The sequence below is a fragment of the Bubalus kerabau genome, chromosome 2 (genome assembly GCF_029407905.1).
Source record: "Bubalus kerabau isolate K-KA32 ecotype Philippines breed swamp buffalo chromosome 2, PCC_UOA_SB_1v2, whole genome shotgun sequence".
Taxonomy (NCBI): domain Eukaryota; kingdom Metazoa; phylum Chordata; class Mammalia; order Artiodactyla; family Bovidae; genus Bubalus; species Bubalus kerabau.
Genome location: NC_073625.1, coordinates 170,264,256 through 170,284,683, shown reverse-complemented (window position 1 = coordinate 170,284,683; position 20,428 = coordinate 170,264,256).

Sequence of the window (20,428 nt, the reverse complement as noted above, 5' to 3'; positions counted from 1 at the left end):
GGCATTGTCTTAGAAAATGAAATGGAAATAGAGAAAAGAGAAAATGACAGGCCGCCAAGCTTTGTCTTGGTTAAGGGGACTTAGTCTATAACTTTGGGATAAGGGAAAGAAAAATCTGCTCCCCATGTCAGAGCAAAGAGAAATACCACAAGCAAGATTTTTTTTAATTGCAAGTTTTTTCTTTTCTTTTTTTTTTTATGATCAGAGAAAAATCTGTATTTTGTAAAAGGCAGTAAAAATTTACCCTGGCCCAGAGAAATGAAAACATGGGAAACAGAAATAAATTTTCCATAAATGCTTTGCACTATAAAACAATAATATAATTCAACAGAACAAGATACATAGGTATGTTAATGAAAAACAGAGAAGTAAAGGCAAACTAAAGATGTGAACAAAAGGACCAAGATAACCCAAAAATGCTGGGAAAAAAGTTAGAATGACAAGAAATGTATCAGCATTTGAAAATAAATTGCTATCATTGACTAAAGATTTCAGATAACTGCAGCAACCATATATGAAAAAGACAGAGATTAAATCTATCAGTGAGAAGCAAAATCACATAGAAGAAGCAAAATGGATCTCGCTGAAGCATTATTGATTTCCCCAGAACAGAGCACAACAAATTAACCCCCCAAAAAAAAAAAATAAAAATATGAGCAACATTTTCTAAAATAAAGAACTAATCTGCAGTATGAAATAGCATATTTAGTTCTAGAAAAATTGCATATACATTTGTTAATTGATTTGTTAAATCAAATATTAATACTAATTGATTTGTTAAATCTGTAGAAAGAAAATATTTTGGGCATCTATGGAGAGAAAGAAAATCTTACAAGAGAAAGAGTCAAAACACACTGCCCCTGAGACACTTCTCAGCAACATTCAATGCCTGATGCATTAAAATAATCACTACTGAACCCTGAAATGACGAGTGATCCAATTATCATATCTGACAAGTTACAGTTCAACTATAAAGCAAATATTTTTCTTGTTACTAGTAGTAATTCCCTGGTTAGAGAAAAATCCACCAAAAAAAAACACACAAACAAACCTAGAAACAATTTAAATATTAAAACATTAATAATTAAAAAGAAAACAATTACCTTGTCCAAAAGACTTAGGTAGAATTAGAAAGAATGAAATAATGCCATTTGCAACAACATTGATGGACCTGGAGATTATCATGCTAAGTATGTCGGACAAAGACAAATATATGACATCACTTACATGCAGAATCTTTAAAAAATGATACAAATGAATTTATTTGCAAACAGAAGCAGACTCACAGACTTAGAGAATGAAATTATTGTTACTGGGGCAGAGCAGGGAGATTGGTGGGGAGGAGGGATAGATTGGAAATGGGAACTTATATATACACACTGCTAATTTAAAATAGATAACCAACAAGGACCTACTGTATAGCACAGCAAACTCTGTTTAATATCCTATAATAACATAAATGGGAAAAGAATTTGAACAGAATAGATACATGAATACGTAAAACGGACTCGCTTTGCTGAAACTAGCACAATGCTGTTAATCAACTATACTTCAATACAAAAAAAAAATTTAGACTATTGAATATGGTAGGCTGCTGGAAAAAATTTGATTATGCACAGTAGTATACAAATGCTGTCTACTTAGATTCTACAAAACTGAAGCATAACTAACAAAAATACAAGTTTTTCACAGAGGGAAGTCAACATGACTTTCTGTAATTGAAATTGATCAGTTCAGCTCAGTTGCTCAGTCGTGTCTGACTATTTGCGACCCCATGGACTGCAGCACGCCATGCTTCCCTGTCTATCACCAACTCTGGGAGCTTACTCAAATTCATGTCCATTGAGCCAGCAATGCTATCCAACCTTCTCATCCTCTGTCGGCCCCTTCTCCTCCTGCCTTCAATCTTTCCCAGCATCAGGGTCTTTACTAGTGAGTCAGTTCTTCCTATCAAGTCACCAAAGTATTGGAGTTTCAACCTCAGCATCAGTCCTTCCAATGAATATTCAGGACTGATTTCCTTTAGGATGGACTGGTTGGATCTACTTTCAGTCCAAGGGACTCTCAAGAGTCTTCTCCAACAACACAGTTCAAAAGCATCAATTCTTTGGTGCTGAGCCTTCTTTATAATCCCACTCTCACATCCATACATGACTACTGGAAAAAACATAGCTTTGTCTAGATGGACCTTTGTTGGCAAAGTAATGTCTCTGGCTTTTAATATGCTATCTAGGTTGGTCAAAATGTTCCTTCCAAGGAGCAAGCATCTTTTAATTTCATGACTGCAATTACCATCTGCAGTGATTTTGGAGCCCAAGAAAATAAAATCTCTCATAGTTTCCATTGTTTCCCCATCTATTTGCCATGAAGTGATGGGACCAGATGCCATGATCTTAGTTTTCTGAATGTTGAGCTTTAAGCCAACTTTTCCCTCTCCTCTTTCACTTTCATCAAGAGGTTCTTTAGTTCTTCTCCACTTCTGCCATAAGGGTGGTGTCATCTGCATATCTGAAGCTATTGATATTTCTCCCAGCAAATTTGATTCCAGCTTGTGCTTCATCCAGCCTGGGATTTTGCATAAGTTACTCTGCATATAAGTTAAATAAGCAGGGTGAAAATATACAGCTGTGATGTACTCCTTTCCCGATTTGGAACCAGTCTGTTGTTCTATGCCCAGTTCTAAGTGTTGCTTCTTGACCTGCATACAGATTGCTCAGGAGGCAGGTCAGGTGGTCTAATATTTCTAGAATTTTCCAGTTTGATGTGATCCACATAGTCAAAGGCTTTGGCATAGTCAATAAAGCAAAATAGATATTTTCTGGAACTCTCTTACTTTTTTGATGATCCTTGGATGTTGGGAATTTGATCTTTGGTTTCTCTGCTTTTTCTAAATCCAACTTGAACATCTGGAAGTTCATGGTTCATGTACTATTGAAGCCTGGTTTGGAGTATTTTGAGCATTACTTTGCTAGCGTATGAGATGAATGAGCATGTGAATACACAGAACTATACAGAAAAGATCTTCACAACCCAGATAATCACAATGGTGTGACTCACCTAGAGCCAGGCATCCTGGAATGGGAAGTCAAGTAAGACTTAGGAAACATCACTTCAAACAAAGCTAGTGGAGGTGATGGAATTCCAGTTGAGCTACTTCAAATCCTAAAAGATGATGCTGTGAAAGTGCTGCACTCCATGTGCCAGCAAATTTGGAAAACTCAGCAGTGGCCACAGGACTGGAAAAAGTCAGTTTTCATTCCAATCCCAAGAAAGGCAATGCCAAAGAATGTTCAACCTACAGCACAATTGGACTCATCTCACATGCTTGCATAGTAATTGAAATTGATAGCTAAAAACTAATGACCTCAACTGCTTAATACAAAATCTGTTTTCTTAATTTTATAAGGTTCTTTTAAGAAACACATCATTTGGTGAATAAATATTTAAATATTGGCCGTTTCTTCAATTTTTAAAATATATCTAGTACTTCTTTCTATTTAAAAAAGAAGTATAAAACTATATCTTCTCTCTGTAGGCATGAATAAAATGATGATTGGAATGATGCCATTTTAGGTGCAGGAATTCTGAATTGCTTACATTATTTATAAAGATTAGTTTTATTAGTATTAGTTTTATTTCTTTATATAAAAATTTTAAAAATTGGCTTCCAACTATAGTTTTAAATTATAGATTTTTGTACCATTTGATTGTTGCTGTTTGGTTGCTATATTGTGTTTGATTCTTTGCAATGCCATGGTCTGTAGCATGCCAGGCTCCTCTGTCCTTGGGATTTCCCAGACAAGAATACCAAAGTGGGTTGATATTTCCTTCTCCAGGAGATCTTCCCCACCCAGGGATTGAACTCATGTTTCCTGCATTGTCAGGCAGATTCTTTACCACTGAGCCATTGATTACTTACATATCTTTGTATAACTCTTAATTTTATTTTATCAAATAAAATTATTTTATTTGATAAAATAATAAAGAAAGGAGTTTGTTTAAAATCAATATCTAGGAATTTAGTGATAATATTATTACTATTAATAATCATATTATTAAGGTCCATCTAGTTAAGGCTATGGTTTTTCCAGTGGTGATGTATGGATGTGAGAGTTGGACTATAAAGAAAGCTGAGTGCTGAAGAATTGATGCTTTTGAACTGTGGTGTTGGAAAAGACTCTTGAGAGTCCCTTGGACTGCAAGCAGATCCAACCAGTCCATTCTAAAGGAGATCAGCCCTGGGATTTCTTTGGAAGGAATGATGCTAAAGCTGAAACTCCAGTACTTTGGCCACCTCATGCAAAGAGTTGACTCATTGGAAAAGACTCTGATGCTGGGAGGGATTGGGGGCAGGAGAAGGGGACGACAGAGGATGAGATGGCTGGATGGCATCACTGACTCTGGTGTGAGTCTGAGTGAACTCTGAGAGTTGGTGATGGACGGGGGGCCTGGCGTGCTGCGATTCATGGGGTCGCAAAGAGTCGGACACGGCTGAGCGACTGAAATGAACTAAACTGAATATTGATTGTATCATTATTATTATGTAGGCCTATGCCAATTATTATGCAGGTAATATCTCATATTAGGTAGTATTACCTACCATTCTGAGTCATTGGTCTCCAATAAGGTTTCTTCTGCCCCATGTGACCTGCATCAATGGGATGAGACCTAGTTCAGTATAGAAGCAAAGGAAACAGATTCATTTTGCTGTACATCTGAAACTAATGCAACATTGCAATGGCACCCCACTCCAGTACTCTTGCCTGGAAAATCCCATGGACGGAGGAGCCTGGTAGGCTGCAGTCCATGGGGTCGCTGAGGGTCGGACATGACTGAGCGACTTCACATTCACATTTCACTTTCATGCATTGGAGAAGGAAATGGCAACCCACTCCAGTGTTCTTGCCTGGAGAATCCCAGGGATGGGGGAGCCTGGTGGGCTGCCGTCTATGGGGTCACACAGAGTCGGACACGACTAAAGTGACTTAGCAGTAGCAGCATACTCCAATAAAATTTTTTTAAAAAGGAAGAAAATGAAGAAAGCTTTGTTCTTTCTTCAAAGAACGGAGAGGTACAAGTTCCAAATTCTTGCTCTACAATCTACAAGTTCCTGCTCTTTGAAAGGCAGTCCATGGCAGGGCCTCTTCCCAGGGAATTCCTTTGAGGGGAGGGTGCAGAGTTTTGGAGGATGAGGAGGGGCTGCGCTGCTCATGCTCCTGATCTCAGGGCCTGGTTCCCACGCAGAGTCTGAGCACAGAAGTTACTCCACCGCCATCTTGAAATGCCAGCACAGCTGTTTCTCAGTGAGCAGCATCAGATGTAAGTCCTCTGCATGTGGCCCCCTATGCGCAAATGAATCTAAATGAAGCATAAAGGAAAATAAATCAAAAGGTCAGGCTTTATTTCATTACCCAGATTATATTTTTATTCTCCAGGACTTGCTAATGGGCTTTGCCGATGACACATCCCTCCTTGTCTTTTTTGAAGAGTCTGAGGGGCGACAGGTCCATATTCTGTAATAGTTTTCTGCTGGGTTTGGGTGTCGTCATAATCCCCAGGGAGAGAAGCATAGCGTCTCCTCCGAGGCTGCCTTTAGATATGTTTGATCATCAGCAGGGCTTAGCCCTAAATGGTTCTATCCCTGCGCAACCATCATTTGGAGTTTTACAGATCTAATATTTTGGAGATAAAGGGTGCCAGACAATCTAGGATGCATGGCACAAATATTAGCAAGAGAATAAGGGTCCTAAGGAGCCCAGGAAATATACAAATTGAGTGATGTTAGGGAGCCCCTGTTTTATTCACTGGCTCCAAAAGTGTTTGGCCAAATTAGGCTGACTGGTTTCTGCCAACCAAATAACTTTTTCCTGTAGCCTATCTCCACTTTCTTCATTTGGGCCACTTATATCAATGTAAGAAAACAGAATAATGTGTTGGCCAGTACACAGGGCCCTCCCAGGCCCTTCTGTCCTCTGTATCTCCTGGAGTTATATTACTCCAGATCCATGTGCCAGGTGCAAGGCCTCTGTATGTGGTATTCTTTGAACACTAATAAAACAAAAAAGGTTAGACTTAATTACCCAGATTTTACTTTTATTTTGCAGAAATTGTTAACATGCTGGTAACAATAGCAAAACCCCTTATAGCTATTTTTGGATAAGAGTCCTTTTACCACACACAAAAATACCATTAAGTAAATAAAGAGGAAATAGGAGGAGGAGAGGAGAAAAGATTTGATAAATATTTTTTCCATGACGAATGAAATTAACTTTCAACTATGTAGCACAAGTTTATTCTCCAAGATAGATTAGTTAGAAAATAAACAACTAGGAAGGAGAACTTATTGACTTGCTGCACCAGGCCTTTAGCTATAAAGCAATTAACTATTGAAAGACATTTGTTCAAAATACAATTACATAGAGTTTGGACCAGTTGATCTCTGGAATTTCTTCTATATGGTATTTAATGCACTCTTCATATTTTTCACTAAGGGCACCTAGTCCTCATTTGTAATAATAAAACCATATTGACATATAAAGGGCTTCGCAGGTGGCTCAGATGGTGAAGTGTCTGCCCGCAATGTGGGAGACCCAGGTTCTATCCCTGGGTTGGGAAGATCCCCTGGAGAAGGAAATGGCAACCCACTCCAGTACTCTTGCCTGGAAAATTCTATGGACGGAGGAGCCTGGTAGGCTACAGTCCATGGGGCTGCAAAGTGTCGGACACGACTGAGCGACTTCACTTTCTTTCTTTCTTATCAACATATAAATTATGTTGCTGCATATACTCATATTTCCTACTAAGGAATGTGGGAGTAAATCATGAGTTTCAAGCTTTTAGTTTCTCCTATAAAAATATTGTCATTATCCTGTAAGGCATGGTCAAGATGCTGATTTCACAGAATTTTTTTTTTTGGAAACAAATTCAGGATGAACATCCACAGGCAGGGATACTAGCAGATTTATTCAACATGGCACGTACTGGATTCCTGGCCACAGAGTCCACATTCAAGGGAAACCCAATAAAAGCCACAAGTCTTCCTTGTTACCTTCAGTATAATCTAAGAGCTACTGATGAGCAGAGCAATGTCAATGATGTAATAGCCCTGCCTAAGGTCCATATGCTTCTCCTGTAGAACACTGGCCTCAGAAGCCCAGGATTGCAGTTTATTCAGAGGAAAACTTGCATAGTGAGCTAATCCGTTGTATGATGGAAAAAAAGAGCTGCCTTTTTAAAAGTATAATATGTTACAGTCTTTGACAAAACAGATATTCTGAAAATAGGTTTCAAAAATGATAGAGTTCACTGCTTAATGCTGTTTATAAGGATTCTCAGAGAAAAGTTTTTCTCAAGTGGCACATTTTCTCTGAAAGTTCAAAATGAGTTATACAATATGCTAGGATATAATAGTATGTAAGTATGCATATGTTAAATTATTTAATTACATGTAATGAAATGGCTCATATACTTAATGGAAGGGACAGTACATATTAAAATGCTGATAACAAAGTTTTTCTAAGAAAATTTATCACAGATGGAAATGGGCAAGAAGGTGGATGACATGTGTTTTCACACAGGAACATGGATTCATTCAATGTTTAGGGAAATGTATTAATACTTTTCAATTCACTATATGCTGTTGATTAAAGGTCTCAGATTTAGTGAAGTTAAATGTTAGCTTTTTTATTTTTGCCCTGTAGAAATGCAAATTATTTCAATTTGATGGAAGGGATAACTCAAGTTTGTATTTTATTGCCTTTTTGGATATTAATCAGTTTAAAAAAAAGTCTAACCTAGCATTTTTTAAAGTTGCTTATAAATAACTAGTTTCTCAAATGTTAATGTTTTCCTCACAAACAATACTTGTTGAGTACAATATTTATTTGTATTAATTTGCTGTTTGTATGAGTTTCACAGTTTTGCCTTTAGAAAATTATACTTTAACTGCCCTAAATTCATATATCAAATCAGTAATAGCTTCTTAATATTCTACTCCTTAAGCAGCTTTCTGTAATACCAAATCTGGTACTTTATTTATATTGTTGCTTCCATCAAATCCTTTTGTCTACAGGATATAGCTCAAACTGTTTCAGAAAATATTCTAGTACACAAAATTTAACTTCTACCCATCTTTCCAGGATTCTCTCTTGCTCTATTTACCCTCAAATTCTACACCCCAGGATTATTGATTTGTTAATAGTTACTCTAAACATGCCTAGATGTTTCATGGAATCATTATGCTTTAGCTATTATTTCATCTGGGAATGCCTTTCTTCTAAGCATCTGACCCACCCCTTGTCATCTTTCCGAAAATATCAAATATCATTTTTAATGTAAAATGTTTCTGGACTAATCACCTCAAAATGCCCCAAGTAAAACTAGTTTTCCGTAGTTCCCTGATTCTAACTTAATAGCTCTCTGAGCACACCTGCAATTCTTTATTGCACTAACCTATTTACACATCTTTCTCCAGTTGCTGAACTCTATACTTCTTAAGGGGGCTTCCCAGGTGGCGCTAGTGGTAAAAAACTGCTTGCCATTGCAGGTGATGTAAGAGACAAGGGTTTGATCTCTGGGTCAGGAAGATCCCCTGGAAGAGGGCATGGAAACCCACTCCAGTTTTCTTGGTGGAGAGTCCCATGGGCAGAATTGCCTAGTGGGCTGCAGTCCATGGGGTCGCCAAGAGTCGGACACGACTGATGTGACTTAGCACAAGCACACACTTCTTAAGGGTGGTTGTATGTCTATATGGCTCTGTATTCTCACAGTTCTGATGCATAACTCTCTGGTACAGAGGAGGCATCTGATTCACATTTACTGAAAATTGAAACAATCATAGAGGATATGAACTGGGGAGACATTCATGTGGCTTAACATCATAATGTGAAAACTGGAAAGGATTTTAGAGATCAGTTAGGTATGACACCCTCAGTGAGTAATCCACCTAAATTCTACATTTTAAACACTAAGGATGGAAGGTATAAATGTTTCTATTTATTCACTCAATGATCCCCAATCCTCATTTTATATAAAGAAATTAAGGCCTAAAAATAAAGCAAATTGTTCATGGTCATATAAAAATTCAGTGACAGAATGGGGGTTAGCTCTTTTATCTTGAATCCAAAACAAGTATTCTTATAACCAGTACCCAGGACATGAAGTATTTTTGCAAAAGGTCCTCTTGTTGAATTTAATTCTGATGAATTAGCTTTGCCTTTAGAGAACTGCATTTATAGACAGGCCTGAGCATGGGTAGAAGATTATCCCTTATACCACATTGCGTTTTCAGCATCCCCAAAGACTTCCTGACCTTTTAATTTCAGTTTCTTAACTCTCTGGGATGAGCATACCAGATCAGAGTATCACCAGGAGTCATTTTAGTTTTCTTTGGAGACAAAGTAACATTACAGAGATCAGCTTTTGCTAATAACTTGACCTTTCAATTCAGTGAGACTCACACTGGTAGCATGTGAGAATTCTTTAAGAAAGGGGAAAAAATGAAAAAGGAAATATCAAGAGGTTTATGTTTTTCTGTTAAGACTTCTGACCAATTTACTACCATGGTGTACAGTGAGAAAGACTAATAAACTCCATTTTTATTTTTGTATATAGAGTTGCAAAGCATTTTCTGTTTATTTAGTTTAGGTGGATCATGACCACATTTAAACAGAAAAATAAATAAATTCTTACTAAAAGCAAACAGGCTTTTGAAATAATGGTATAAAGGAAAACTGTCTGGAGTAGTCTTAGTGTAATAGAAACAGAGTTGTTATTTATACAAACATGGTTCTGATGTTTATAGACTTGAAAGGACTTCATGATGAAATCAATTTAAACTAATAAATAATTATTTGCAGACATATCATCCTAACATTTAAATTATTTGTATAAGTGCTAGAAAGACTGTTCCTTAGGGACAAAACATAGCATTAGTTGATAATGCATGTTATTTTTTTCCCTTTTAAGAAACTGAATAGAAGATACTATGTTTAAAAGAAATGGAGACTTACATTTGCTAACAGGATGTGCAATCATCTGCAAGTTTTACAGTACAAAAGATTTGTGATTCACTTTCCCTCTTTGCTCTCTTCCTCCTTTAACCCAACCTCTTTGCTATGTTCCTTGTTCTTTGCTCAAGAATGGTGTGTGTTGCTGCTAATGCGTTTCCAGAATAAATGAAAGAAGAAGGGGATCAAGAAAGTTATTATTTTAGCTGAGAAAATAATGAACTATTTCATGGTTGCAAACATATTCATCTGTGAGCTGTAGACTTTATTCTGTTAGTAACATAATAACTAAAATCTAGTTATATACCACTGAGAATATAGGATTCTGTACTGTAATGTATGTGGATTTACAAACAAGATTATTTTTAAAGCTGTATTGACTTCATTGATTTTCATAACGGTATGTAATGGGGTTTTTATTGTAACTTACAGTTAAACAGTTGAAATACCTTGGGGCATGTTTTTCTTACTGTAGTGACAGAAGCAAAGGTGGAATGTGGCACCACTAACCTTAAAACTATTGGATTTCATTGGTTTGTGCTTTAAACATTTATTATTTAATATGTCTGTGTGGTTATAATATTTATTTCCTAACATATAGGACACAAATAGAACATTTTTTTACATTTCAAAGTTAATGTCCTTATATTAATAAGTTCTGTATTTCAAGATTTATTTTAACATAATATTTTAGGTAATTTAGAAGTAAATAACTCATACATTTTAACAATAACTATGCTACTTAAGTTTTCCTCTGAAATATGGCCAGCTGCAATTCTTTACCAGACTAACATACACACACATGTGTTCACAAATGCGCGCACACACACACTCTGACAGCAAAATTCCAGCAAATGCTGATTGTTGTTCCACCAGTCTTGTTTTCTGTGTCCATAGGCCCTTGAAAAAGAATGATCACTTTATTAGGAAGCTTCTACAATTTCAAGACAGCCCTAGTTGTTGAAATATATTTGTCTTCACACTCACTCAGGACCGACCCTACATGGTTAAATATCTTATCTTTGATGGAGCTTCAAGTTGAGACATCATGAGGGTTTCTAGGAAATAATGAAGGTGGTGAATCTGCCTGAACTTGATGTGGAGAAAACCTAATTCATTTTATTTAAATAGGGACTAGATAAATAGGGACTAGATTATTCTCAGCTAATAAGTCCCATATTGATTTCAGTCAGAATTCTAGGATGAATTATTAGAGAGGTACTTTTAAACCTTTTTACGTTAATTGTTTCTGTTCAAAGCTATGACTTGATTCTCTGTAAGACAGAGCAGGGAAAAAGCAACAACAAACTCTGTCAACTCATAGATTTAGATTCTAGCCTTACAACTGTATGACTATGGGAAGATTATTTGACCTTCTACCTGAGTGACTTTTGGCAAGTTGTGTTCTCTCTCTGTCTCATTTTCCTTGTCTATAAGATGGAAATACCAATAATATCTTCCTTATAGAGTTGCTGTAAGATTTAAATCAGTTCATATATATAAAACACTTAAAAATTGTCTGTGTACAGAATTAATGTTTACTATTTTTATTATTCAAGGCAGAATTATGGTCCCCAAAAGGTGTTCATATTCTAATGCCTGGAACCTGGGATTATGTTTCTTTACATGGCCACAACTTGGCAGATATGATTAAGGTTGCAAATCTTGAGTTGGAGTGATTATCCTGGACTCTGGTGGTGGTCTCAATCTAGTTACATGGGCTATTAAAGCAAAAGAGATGGGCACAAGAATGGGACAGAAATGAGGTAAAAGGAGTGATTTGAAGTGTGAGAAGTACTTGATCCACAGTTGCTCTCTTTGAAGATATAGCAGGGAGATAAGTGATGCAGATGACCCCTCAAAGCTGGGACCTCTAACAACAATCTGACACCTCTAACGCTAGTCTGGCACCTCTAACAACAAGGGTCTCAATACTCTAAGGACCTGAATCTGCCAACGATCTGAATGAGCAAGGAAACAGAACTCTCCTAAAATCTCCATTCCCAATAGAAACTTGATTTTAGCCAGTGAGATCTGTCTCAGACTTACATTTACAGAACTGTAAGATAATAATTTTGTGGTTTTAAAACACAAAGTTTGTGGAAATTTATTTCCATTAACTTTTAAGTTCCATCATTAATAATTTGAATAAGTAATTGCTGCTTATTGACAGTCACAGTACTTCCAGAGAGACAACTTGCATGTAAATATTTGTTATCAGAAACTGTGTTTCCTAATAAGGCTGTAGTCTGTGCAAGGATAGAAAGATATTTGTGATTAGTTGTGTTGGATTTATGCTGGTCCCTCACATAGGGTGAAGAGTAATGTGTCACATTACGAGAAATCTCTTAATAGAGATTTCCTCTGGTCTTTTAATATTATTTCTACCAACATTGCAGTCTCATAATCTTGTCTTTATATAGGGAGAAATTAGAAACTGTAGAAAATGACAGGTTAAAAAATACACAATGAAAATATCTCTAGAAGATAAAGTTGGACTACTGCTTATAAACAGAAGAACAGTGCTTAGAGTACAGTATCACGTGTACTGTTAGATCACTTTAGAAAGAATGGAAATTGGTTTCCATATAGTTCACATATCAGCTATGATCACATCAAAATTTTTCCAGGAAATCTTTCTGAATTGACTGTTTTGAGTATCTATAAAAGTATCTTTTACAATTTTTATCTGAAAATCAAAAAGTTGAAAGAAGAAAAAAATCCATACATTTCAAAGCACAATGTATCAAACTATAGAAGTGGGTAGTAGCCACATATTAAATATCAAAACATATTATCATGGTCAGAGAATATTGAAGTAATTCCCAGATTAATCATGCATAAAATTATAATAATTTATAGAAGTAGATTTCAACATCATGTATATTTACTTGATAATCTTTTATATAAAGGACAATTGCACTAAAATTACCAAGGTACGTTATGCTGACATGTACAAACATTTATCTTATGTATAGGAGTATGAAATATGAAAATATATACATTATATGAAAAATACCATGTAACACTGTAATTACTTTTCTGTATAAGGTTTTAGTTTTCTTCATCAAATTCTAAGTAAAATTACTCATAATTTTTAAACAATTAGCCATTTTAATTCTACATTTTCAATCATAAAGAAAATCAAAGAACAATTGAATAAAAATTTTAAAGCATTGAAATTATCTGTATTTACATATTTTATCCAAGCTTAATTTCTTTTTTTCCTTTCTTTTTAAGCTGAAGTATAATTAATATACAATACGATGCTATGTTAGTTCCAGGAGCACAACAGAATTATTTGATGTTTGTATGTATTACAAGATGTTCACCACCATAAGTTTAGTTACCACTGGTCACCAAAGTTAACATGTTATTATTGACTGTATTCTTTATGGAGTCTGTTTCATTATGTAACTCATTTATTTTATACCTCTTAAGTTTGTACCTCTTAATCACCCTCACCTATTCCACTCAATCTTACACCCCACTTCCCACTGAAAAACAACTGCATGTTTTCTTGTATTTTTCAGTCTGTTTATATTGTTTATTCGTTTTGGTTTTTAGATTACACATATAAGTGAAATTATATGGGATTTGTCTTTTTCTTCCTGACTTATTTCATTTAGCATAATACCTGGGTCCATCCATGTTGTCACAAATGGAAAGATTTCATTCTTTTTATGGCTCAGTAATATTCGTGTATATATGTATACATATACACACCACATCTTTATCCATTCAACTGCCAATGGACACTTACATTGCTTCCAGATCTTGGCTATTGTAAACAATACTGCAATGAATATAAGAATGCAGATATATTTTCTTTTAAAAATATTTATTTATTTATTTGGTTGCATCTAGTCTTAGTTGTGGCATGAGGGCTTAATTGCCAGGGAGCATGTGGTATCCTCCTGGACCAGGGATCAAACCTGTTTACCTTGCATTGCAAAATAGATTCCCTACCACTGGGCCACCAGGGAAGTCCGGGAATGCTGATGTATTTTCAAATTAGTGTTTTGGTTTTATTCAGAAAAATACCCAGAAGCAGAAATTCTAGATTGTTGGATAATTCTATTTTTAAATTTTAGGAGAACTGTATGTTTTCCATAGTGACTATACCAATTCACATTCCCGCAAACAGTGCTCAGGTTTCCCTTTTCTCCATATCCTCACCAACACTTGCTGTTCATTGTCTTTTTGATAACAGCCATTCTGATAGAGGTGAAGTGATATCTCATTGTGATTTTATTTGCATTTTATTGATTATTAGTGATGTTGAGTAATCTATTCATGTGCTGTTTGGTTTTATGTATTTTTATTTTGGAAAAATTTCTATTCAGGTCCTCTGCCCATTTATTAGTTTTTTTTTTTTTTTTTTCTTTTATAATTGGCCAAATAAGCTTAGGTTTATTTCTGGATACTCTATTGAGTTCCACTGACCAACATGTCTATGTTTTTACAAGTAACTTATTGTTTTTTATTTTTATAGCCTAGTTATTATACTTTGAAACCCGAAAGTGTGATGCTTCTCACTTTGTTTTTCTTTCTCAAGATTCTTCTGGATATCCAGGGTCTTAGTGTGTTCATACAAATTTTAGAATTCTTTGTTAGAGTTTTGTGAAAAACACCATTGGTATCTTGAGAGGGGTTGAATTGAATCGGTAGATTGCCTTGCATCCAAGGTATTTTATGACATTTAACAATATTAATTTTATCATACATGAGCATGATTATCTTTCCATTTGTTTGTATCATCTTCAATTTCTTTGATCAGTGGTTTATAGTATTCCAAGTATAGATCTTTTAGCTTCTTGGTTAGATTTATACCTAGATATTTTATTCTTTTTGATGCAATTATAAATGAAATTATTTTCTTAATTTTTCTTTCTTTAGTTTGTTGTCAATTTATAGAAGCACAACAGATTTCTGTATATTAATTTTGTATCTTGCAACTTTACTCAATTCATTGATGAGGTGCAGAAGGTTTTTAGTGGCATTTTTAGGATTTTCTATGTATAGTATATCATTTATAAGGTGATGATTTTTCTTAATTTCTGATTTAGATTAATTTACTTCTTTTTCTTTCTGATTGATGTGGCTTGGACTTTCAATACTATGCTGACTAAAACATAGTGAGAGTAGGATCCTGGTCTTGTTCCTGATAACAGAGGGCATGATTTCAGCTTTTTACCATTGGGTATGCAGGTAGTTGGGACTTCCCCAATGGCTCAGCCATGAAGAATCTGCCTGCAGTGCAGGAGACACAGGAGATGTGGGTTTGATCCCTGGGAAGATACCCTAGAGAAGGAAATGGCAACCCACTCCAATAATCTTGCCTGAAAAATCCCATGGACAGAGGAGCCTCACTGGCTATAGTCCTTAAGGTCTCAAAGAGTTGGGCATGACTGAGCAACTGAGCACGTACTTAATGGTAATTATGGGTGTGTCATATGTGGCCTTTATTATGCTGAGGCATGTTCTTTCTATAGATACTTCATTGAGCATTTTTTATCATAGATGGATGATAAATTTTATCCAAAGCTTTTCCTGATATATTGATATGATCATATAACTTTTATTCTTCAATTTTTAATGGAATGTATCATATTAATTGATTTGTGGATATTGAACTATCCTTGCTTCCCTGGAAATAAATCTCACTTGACAATGGTGTATGATCCTTTTAATGTATTATTGAATTAAGTTTGCTAATATTTTCTTGAGCATTTTTGAATCTATGTTCATCAGTGATATTGGTCTGTCATTTTTTTTGTGTGTGTGAAATGTTTGTCTGATTTTTGTATCAGGATGATGTTGTCCTTAAGCATTCAGAAGTGTTTTCTCATCTTCAATTTTTTGAAGTAATTTGAGAAGGATAGGTGTGTACTTTACACTTTTGGTAGAATTCACCTATGAAGTCCTCTGGTTCTGGACTTTGTTGTTGGAAAATTTTGATTACTGATTCAATTTTATTACTACTAACCATGTCTGTTCATATTTTCTATTTCTTCCCGATTCAGTCTTAGGATATTGTGCATTTCTAGGAATTATCTGTTTCTTCTAGGTTGTCCACTGGCATATCATTTAGCCTTCATATGTTTGTGTCTTCTGTAGTTTGTTTTCTTGTAGTTGATTGTCATACAACATTGTGGTCAGAAAAGATGCTTGATATGATTTTAATCATCTTAAATTTACTGAGACTTGTGACTTAGCATGTGATCTATCCTATAGAATGCTCCATGTACATCTGAGAAGAATATATTCTAGTGCTTTTTTATGGAATGTTCTAGATATATCTAGTAAGTGCATCTTGTCTAATATGTTTTTAAGGCCAGCATTTTCTTATTGATTTTCTCTCTGGATGATCTGTCCATTGATAAAAATGGAGTGATTTTATACATTATCTTATTATCAATTTCTTCCTTTATTATTATTTGCTGTATCTATTTCATTGCTTCTACATAAGGAACATGTATATATTTTATTGTTTTATATTCTTGTTGAATTGGTCTTCTTGTGTGATCACTTCATCACACAAAGAAGTGATGCCCTTCTTGTCTTTTTTATGGTTTTTGTTTTAAAGACTATTTGGTCTGAGGTTAATATTGTCACCCCAGCTTCTGTTTCATTTCTATTTTCTTAAACACTTTTTTCCATTCCCTTACTTTCAGTCTGTGTATGTCTTTTAAGTTTGAAATAAGTCCCTTGTAGTTGGCATATATGTGGGTCTTGCTTCCTTTTATCTGTTTAGCCACTTTATGTCCTTTGACTCATTTACTCCATTTACATTTAAAGTAACTCTCGATATGTATATACTATTGCCATTTTGTTAACTGTTTTTGAAGTTCTTTTGTGTTTCTCTCTGCTTCTATTGTTCTCTTTGTGATTTGATGACTATCTTTAGTGTTAATGTTTCGATTCCTTTCCCTTTTGTGTATGTGTGTACCTATTTGAGATTTTTGGCTGGTGGTTACCATGAGATTTATATATAAAACAATTACTACAAAAAATACATGTATACATATATACATGCATAAATAAGATTATTTTAAGTTGATGATCTCTTGAGTTTAAATATATTCTATCTACTCTGCATTTTCACTCCCCCACCCACCGCATTTAATATTTTTGACATATTTAAATCAGTTGTGTCTGTGTGTTTCCTTTTAATACATACTGTAGATATGGATGATTTAACTACTGTTATCTGGAGACTTTCTACTAGCTTTACAAATGGTTAATTTACTGTCTTTACTGTACATTTGCCTTTACCAATGAGGTTTTTTTCTTTTGTAATATTCATATTTCTAATTGTGGCCTTTTTTCCATAGAGTAGTCCTTTTAACATTTCTTATAAAGTTATTTTATTGGAGCTGAACTCTTTCAGTAGACAGTAACTGTCTTAAAATGCTAAAGAGTAAAGGTCTTTATCTCTCCTTCAGATCTAAATGATAGTCTGGCTGGATAAAGTATTCTTGATTGTAAGTGTTTTTCCTCATCATTTTGAATATATGATGCCACTCCACTTTGGTCTGCAAAGTTTCTGCTGAAAAATCAGCTGACAGTCTTAGTCTTAAGGGGATTCCCTTGAACATAACTATTTTTTTTTCTTTATAGCTTTTAAGATTCTCTTTTTATTTTTAATTATTCCATTTTATTTATAATGTGTCTAAGTTTAGACTTTATTGGGTTCATTTTGTTTGGAACTCTGTGTGCTTCCTGGACCTGGATGCCTGTTTCCTGTTCTGGATTAGGGAAGTTTTTAGCTATTATTTCTTCAAATAAGTTCTCTGTTCCATTTTATCTCTTCTTCTGAGACCTCTATAGAAGAAGTTTTGATATGCTCAATGTTTTTCAAGAAGTTTGTTAAAACTATCCTCATTTTAAAGAAATCAGTATGGTTTAATGAAGATAGAAATATTTTTTTTTTCCTCTCCTATGAATAACATAAAGCCAGCTTTCCAAGTTGGCTGGTTTCTCTGTTCTATGTAGTCATTCTGGAACTCAGATTTTTATTTTTTCTCCACAAGCCCTAAGATATTGTCCATACCTGTGTAGTTAAAGCTGAGTTGCAAGAAGTAAGGGAAAAGAGAATGTGGTGGAAGATGGTCTCATGACTACTGTCCTCTGAGGCCTTGAGCTCTGGGAAGTTCTTTGCCCATTATCCTCCATGGCCGCAACACACTTCCTGTTTGTGCATATCCTCATTTTGTTTTTAGTTGCATTTTCTTTTTTAATGTTCAGCTTGGTGATTTCCAATACTCTGTCTTGCAGTGTGCTGATTCATTCCTCTGTATCATCTAATCAACTGTTGATTCCCTCTAGAATATTTTTAAGTTTAGTTTATTATATTCTTCATCCATGATTCTTCTTTATATTTTCTCTTTGTTAAACTTCTCACTGTGTTCATCTATTCTTTGAGTTTGTTGAGATCATTATGATCATTACCTTGGACTTTTTAGAGGATAAATTTCTTATCTCTGCTTAGTTCTTCTTCTGGGGTTTTCTCTTGTTCCTTCATATTCCTTGGTCATATTTGGGTCATATTCCTCTGTCACCTAATTTTTCCTAATTCTTTATTTTTATTTCTTTATGTTAGATAGGTCGGTTAGTTTCCTCAGCCTTTCATAAGTGGTCTAATATAGGATATGTTATATAAGGCCCAGCAGCACCTTGCCCTCTGGTCATCAGAGCTATATGCCAGGGCCAGGTCTCAGGAAACTTGGCTGCAGGTTTGGTGCTGGTCCGCTAGTGTGAAGGGTTGGTTCCCAGGGCCCCAGAGTGCTAGGACTGGTGCTGACTGGCTGGTGGGCAGGCAAGTACTACACTAATAGTCTAGAGGGAGGACTCAGAAATGGTGATTGCCAGCACCAGTGTACTTGTAGTAGAACAAATTCCATTAAAAAAAAAAAGGCTGCTGCTAATATCTACGTTCCCAGGGGTCTTGCTTACCTCCTGCCTCTCTAGGAGGTTCACCAAGATCAGCAAGTGTGTCTGATTTAGGCTTCTTTCAAATAGCTGCTTCTGTGCTAGGTCATGGAGTGTGTGAAATTTTGTGTGAACCCGTTAAGAGTGGAGTCTCTGTTTCTTATAACCCTCTGTCTCTCCTATATGCAAGCCTTACTGATCTTGAAAACAAAATATTCTTGGACCTTGTCTTCCTCATACAGCCCCTAGACTGGGGAGCTAAATCTTGGCCTCAGACCCCTTGTTTCCTGGGATGAGCCTCTACAGTTGTGATTTTTCTCCAGTTTGTGGGTTGCCTATCCCCACTTTTGTGTCTGAATTATACTTGTGTATGTCCCTTTTGGGCTTCCCTGGTGGCTCAGCTGGTAAAGAATCTGCCTGCAATATGGGAGACCTGCATTCAATCCCTGGGTTGGGAAGACCCCCTGTAGAAGGGAAAGGCTACCCACTCCAGTATTCTAGCCTGGAGAATTCCATGGACTGTATAATCCATGGGGTTGCAAAGAGTCGGACATGACTGAGTGACTTTCACTTCTTCCATGTCCCTTTTACTTGACTTCCAATAGGTTATTATTTATATCTTCAGATTTGGAAGCTCTTTTCTGCTAGTCTTCGGTTCATTATCATCAATACTTTCTCTGTAAACTTTTGGTGCGCCTGTTGGAGGAGGTGCACTCAGGATCTTCCTGCTCTGCCATTTTGTCCCCACCCTGGTTAAGCTTACTTTCTAAATTCAAGACTCTCCATGCAGACATTTTAATAATGTTTTAAACTATTTTAAGGATTAATAGAAACTATTATGTTATAGATATTTACCATAGAGAGCAATCGAATAAAGATTTTTTAAAATACCACTTTTTTTTTTTTTGAGAGAGAGGCATGATAAACAAATCAACTTTCTCCATATATACCTAAAATCTATGTATTCATTCTAAGTTTATAACACATAAATGTTTCAATTCCAGCACAAGTTCACAAATTAGTTACATTAAAAATGGTTCCAATATGTTATTTGTGTCCATTTCTTTTCTGTTTTTGCTTTTGTTTTGTTTTACTTTATTTTGTAGAAACAGCTTTGAATATTGCTTCTTTTTCAGATACATCAAAAGTAACACTGAAATGCTTTTCCCTGAAGACCTGTAGTCTTTTTTGCTGATAATATTAAACACAAGCAGATCTTCACAGGCAAGTCATTCACTATTTACACATATACAGTTCTATTTTTCTAGAGAGTCCCTAAATCTTGATTCTCTCATCTGAGAAGTCAATACCATTATGTTACTATATTGAAAGAAAGAAAAAGACTATATCTGAAAGAAAAGCTATTCATTTACAAACTTGAATCAGGTTTATGAGAATAGATGAATTTTACTTACTAAGATTGTGCTTTGTCTACAAGCTGAAATGTCTTAATTTCTCTTGGTGGTGGTTTATTTATTAAGTCATGT